This window comes from Macaca nemestrina, chromosome 7 (assembly GCF_043159975.1).
Source record: "Macaca nemestrina isolate mMacNem1 chromosome 7, mMacNem.hap1, whole genome shotgun sequence".
In the NCBI taxonomy this organism is placed as follows: domain Eukaryota; kingdom Metazoa; phylum Chordata; class Mammalia; order Primates; family Cercopithecidae; genus Macaca; species Macaca nemestrina.
The window spans coordinates 84,948,676-84,954,687 of record NC_092131.1 but is presented as its reverse complement, the minus strand read 5'-3'; positions in this window follow the sequence as shown (position 1 = coordinate 84,954,687).

Here is a 6,012-nt window from a genome sequence, read left to right as displayed (position 1 = left end):
GGATTATTTATCTTCCTATTCTCTCTTAGATCACAGATGGCTATTAATTCTGCTTTGCGGTAGAAGTACTGGTGTTGTGGAAGGGAGGTTGCCACTTGTGAATTAAGGAGTAGGAGTTAAATTACAACTAGCAGGAACATGATGTGTTTAGTTGACAATGATAGGTTTTCTGGATAACATGTAACCCTGATTGGCATTTGAGAGAGAAATAAGCCTGGGAAAGTAAAAGAATAACCGAATTACTGACCTCATGGCGCTTTTGTGTGCTCCTGATACAACTTACATGCAAATGAACTATCCATGCCAGTAGCCCTAGAGCTTTGGATTGAGGTCTGGTTAACCTGTCTTGTCTTTGGGGTCTGACTATGTTGACCAGGCTTTTCTCAAGCAATCCTCCCATCTTAGCCTCCCAAAGTGTTGAGATTACAGGCGTGAGCCACTGCGCCCAGCTACCTTTTCTACCTCAAGGTGGGCCCAAGAAATGCAAAAGACAAAATACACTTAGCCAACAGACAATGGGAAAGCTTGTTTTTTCCAACAATACAGTAACCATTTAATGTGTCTAGCTAACTTACATTGATTGGACCGTTTTATTTTTTTGAGATGGTCTTTGCTTTGTCACCCAGGCTGGAGTGCAGTGGCTCACTGCAGCTTCAACCTCCTGGGCTCAAGTGATCCTCCCACCTCAGTCTCCTACATAGCTGGGACTGTAGGTGCCTGCCACCGCACTTGGCTAATTTTTGTTGTTGCTATGTTGCCCAGGCTGTCCCGAACTCCTGAGCTCAAGCAGTCCTGGCTTGGCCTTCCTATAGTTGTGAGCCGCAGCGCCTGGCAAGGATCAGTTTATTAGGACTTCACAGCTGGCTTTCACTGTTTTCATATCTAAAATTTGTCTTGAGCATCGTAATTTCTCCATTTTTTATTCAATTGTCAGATCGGTCTTAAAACTTGAACACTACATCGTTAGCCAGCTCGAGCCTTCAGACTTTGTTGCCTATAGAATTCCTTAGTATTTCAAACTTACTATTTTCTTCATTTACTTCTCAGGATGTTTTGTTCACAATTGCCTCTGACCTGGATGCTCTTCAAAAATCGTATGTTAAAGAAATGGCTCTGTGACTGGACATAGTGGCTCATGCCTGTAATCTCAGCACTTTGGGAGGCGGAGGTGGGCGGATCACTTGAGGTCAGTTCGAGACCAGCCTGGCCAACATGGTGAAATCCCGTCTCTACTAAAAATATAAAACTCAGCCAGGCATGGTGGCTTGCACCTGTAGTCCCAGCTACTCTGGAAGCTGAGGCAGGAGAATCGCTTAAACCTAAGAGGTGGAGATGGAGATGAACTGAGATTGAGCCACTGCACTTCCAGCCTGGGTGACAGCGAGACTCCGTCTCAAAACAAAACAAACACAAAACTGTTATATCTGAAGCCTTAACCCACCTCTCAAATTGCAGTATTTTCTAAAATCTCATGTCAGTGTTACCCACCACATATTTTAGCATTTTGTCATTTATTCTACCTTGTTATGGGTTAGGCATTTGAGGTCTATCTTTTCTCCTAACTAGATTCACCTAAAATAGTGCCTGGTGATCTCTGTGTCTTCTGCAGGGGCTGATTAATGAGGGTCTGGATAGTGTTCAATATAAACATTTTACTGGAAGAATGAAACAACCTAAGTGACTTGTTGCTGTTAATGCTGTGATGGCCTCATCTGTCCACCAGGGGGCACTAAATGGCTGGCTCTAAAAGATCCCTATACATGGTTGGGTCTTGGAGGGTAAATCATGTTTTGACCCTTCTCTGGTTTAGTTTTCCATGTTCAGTCAATTCAGTCAATTCTACTGTATCTTGTCTGTTCTCTCTATTCCTACATTCACTGCTTGAGTAACTCCCCATCATCATTGCAGGGGTCCTGGCGGATGTATTGGCTTCAAACTTTTTTTTGAAAAATAAAAATTCCTAAAAATTTATTTGAAAAGATAGGGTCTTGTTATGTTGGCCAAGTTGGTCTTGAACTCTTGGCCTCCCAAAGTGCTGGGTTTATAGGCATAAGCCACCATGCTCAGCCTCCAAACTTCTTATTGCCAAAAAAGTCCTCTATGATGCCACTGATAAGTACAAAGTACAAACGCAAACATGGAACTACAACCTTTTTTTTTTTTTTTTTTTTTTTGAAACTCAGTCTTGCTCTGTCACCCAGGCTGGTGTGCAGTGGCGCGATCTCGGCTCACTGCAACTTCCGCCTCCTGAGCGATTCTCCTGCCTCAGCCTCCGGAGTAGCTGGGACTACAGGGGCCCCCCACCACGCCTGGCTAATTTTTTTTTGTATTTTTAGTAGAGACGAGGTTTCACCGTGTTAGCCAGGATGGTCTCAATCTCCTGACCTCATGATCCACCCGCCTTGGGCTCCCAAAGTGCTGGGATTACAGGTGTGAGCCACTGCGCCTGTCCGGAACTACAACCTTTTTCAATCTGATCCTGATTACATTTCCCTTCCACATCCTGCCCTACATCTGATGTACTATGCATTCTATTTATTTTCATGTATCCCTCATGCTGTTCCCTCTAGCCTCCTATGCTCATTCCAACTCTTCTATCAAAATCATGCATATCCTTCTAAGTGTAAGCCAGGTACAACAGACATGAAGCCTTTCCTGATTTCCTAGTCAGAAGTAATCACTCCTGCAGTCAGGACAAACTGGTCCTATCCCTGTTTAATATTTACTTCGTGGTTTTATGATGGAAATAACTACATTTCTGTTTTCCCACTAGAATGCAAGCTCCTGGAGGGCATCGATTGTGACTTTGTGTCTACCTCACAGGGCCTGCCACTTAGTAGGTGCCCAAAAGACGTTTGTTCACCCTGGGCTTGCCTTTCCTGTCCTGGAAAAGGTAATAACAACAATAGTGTTGCCTTTAACCTGGACCTGATAGTTTTCTTCTTCCTCCAGAGAATCCCTGATCTCTCAAAATTTGGTTGAGATCTAAAGTTTATTTTGTTCGACAACTCCTTTTCTGGAGTTTTTTTTTTTTTTTTTTTTTTTTTCCTGAGACAGAGTTTTGCGCTGTCACAGAGCCTGGAGTGCAGTGGCCCAATCTCAGCTCACTGCAACCTCCACCTCCCAGGTTCAAGCAGTTCTCCTGCCTCAGCCTCCTGAGTAGCTAGGATTACAGGCACACGCCACACGCCTGGCTAATTTTTGTATTTTTAGTGGAGACGGGGTTTCACCATGTTGGTCAGGCTGGTCTCGAACTCCTGATCTCGTGATCCACCCACCTCGGCCTCCCAAAGTGCTGGGATTACAAGCATGAGCCGCCGCGCCCGGCCTTTAGTTTTATTCTTTTTAAGAGTCAGACTAACTATTTTACTTAAAAGATACTAGGTTTAGAGGAAGAAGCATGGAAAGAAAGTTACTTTCTTTTTTTTTTTTGTTTTTTGTTTTTTATTTTGAGACGGAGTCTCGCTCTGTTCCCCAGGCTGGGAGTGCAGTGGCGCGATCTCGGCCCACTGCAAGCTCCGCCTCCCGGTTCACTCCATTCTCCTGCCTCAGCCTCCCAGAGGCTGGGTCTACAGGCACCCGCCACCACACCCGGCTAACTTTTTTTTTTTTTTTTTTGAGACGGAGTTTTGCTCTTGTTGCCCAGGCTGGAGTGCAATGGCGCGATCTCGGCTCACCACAGCCTCCGCCTCCCAGGTCCAAGCAATTCTCCTGCCTCAGCCTCCTGAGTAGCTGGGATTACAGGCATGCACCACCACGCCTGGCTCATTTTGTATTTTTAATAGAGACGGAGTTTCTCCATGTTGAGGCTGGTCTCGAATTCCTGACCTTAGGTGATCCGCCCGCCTCGGTCTCCCAAAGTGCTGGGATTATAGGCGTGAGCCACTGCGCCAGGCGAAAGTTACTTTCCTTGGGCAAGCTTGGTTATTTTTGGTAGATGATTTCTGTCAGTCACTCCTGATCAGTTCTCTGTTAACTGAGGGATAGAAATGAGCCCAATCTCACTGGAGTTCTATGGAAAGAAAGAGACTGGGAGAGCCTGTGTATCAAATCTGTCTGGGGTGAGGGTCTGTGAATCAGAGATCTTTAGAGGGCCTTTGGATGATGCAAAATAAACCGAGGCAACCCAGTGCTTTTTAAGGTAGAATTCACCCAATCCGACATTGGCAATGGAGAAAAGAAGCAGTTGGTGGGTTTTTACAGTAATATTGCTGCTTTCCTTGTTTTTATGTAGGGTTAGAATGAGCAGCCTTTCTCAAATTATGCTCACATTTTATTATTATTATTATTTTTATTATTTTTGAGATGGAGTCTCCCTCTGTCACCCAGGCTGGAGTGCAGTGGCGCACTTGGCTCACTGCAAGCTCTGCCTCTCGGGTTCACGCCATTTTCCTGCCTCAGCCTCCCGAGTAGCTGGGACTACAGGCACCTGCCACCACGCCTGGCTAATTTTTTGTATTTTTAGTAGAGATGGCATTTAACTGTGTTAGCCAGGATGGTAATTTCTTTATTTTTTAGTAGAGATAGGGTTTCACCATATTGGCCAGGCTGGTCTTGAACTCCTGACCTCATGATCCACCTGCCTCGGCCTCCCAAAGTGCTGGGATTACAGGCGTGAGCCACCACGCAGAGCCAGAATTTTATTGTATTTTATTTTTTGTAAAGATGAGATCTTGCTATGTTGCCCAAGCTGGCCTCAAACTCCTGGGCTCAAGTGATCCTTTCACCTCAGCCTCTCAAAGTGCTTGGATTATAGGCATGAGCCACCATGTCGGGCCCAGTATTCCTTTTTATAGCTGAATAGTATTTCATTGGATATAACACGTTTTGTTTCCATCATCAACTGATGGACATTTGGGTCGTTTCCATTTTTTTGGCAATTACAAATAGTCCTGCTCCAAACAACTATATAAGTTTTTGTGTGAACATATGTTTTCATTTCTCTTGGGTATATACTTAAGAATGGAGTTGCTGGGTCATATTGTGCTATGGTTTGGGTGTTTGCACCTCCACCAAAATCCATATGCTGAAATCCTAACCCCCAAAGTGATGATATTAGCAGTTTGGTACTTTTGGGAGGTAATTAGGTCATGAGGGCAGAGCCCTCATAGGAGAAGCCTCAAGAGCTACCTTGCCCAAGAGCCTGTATCTCACTGTATCACATGAGGATACAGTGAGAAGGTGCCATCTATGAATCAGGAAATGGGATCTCACCAGATACCAAATCTGCCAGAACCTTGATATTGGGCTTCCCAGTCTCCAGAACCGCAACAAATAAACTGTTGTTTGTAAGCCACCCAGTCTACCTTATTTTGTTACAGCAGCCCAAATTAATGGACTAAGACCCATGGTAACTACCTTTAACCTTCTGAGGAACTGGCAGGCTGTTTTCCAAAGCAGCTGCATCATTCTACATTTTCACCAGCAATGTATGAGGCTTCTGGTCTCTTTACATCCACACCAAACTTCTTATTGTCAATCTCTTTGGTTATAGCCATCCTAGAGGGTATGAAGAGGTATTTCATTGTGGTTTTAATTTGCATTTGTCTGATGACTCAAAGATGTTTAGCATCTTTTCATGTGCTTATTTGCCATTTGTATGTTGTGTGTGTGTGTGTGTGTATATATATATATGTCTATTCAGATTCTTTGCCCTTTTTTTTTTGAAACTGGGTCTCACTCTGTCCCTCAGGTGGAGTGCAGTGGCGCATTCACCGCTCACCACAGCCTGAACCTCCCTGGGCTCAGGTGATCTTCCTACCTCAGCCTCTTGAGTAGCTGGGACTACAGGTGTGTGCCACCATGCCCGGCTAGTTTTTAATTTTTCTAGAAATGGGGTTTCACCATGTTGCCCAGGCTGCTCTTGAACTCATGGGCTCAATCAATCTGCCTGCCTCAGCTTCCCAAAGTGCTGGGGTTATGGGGATGATCCACCAAGGCTGGCCCTCATTTTTAAATTAGATTGTCTTCTTGTAAGACTTCTTTTTAATTTTTAAAAAATTTTTTAATTTT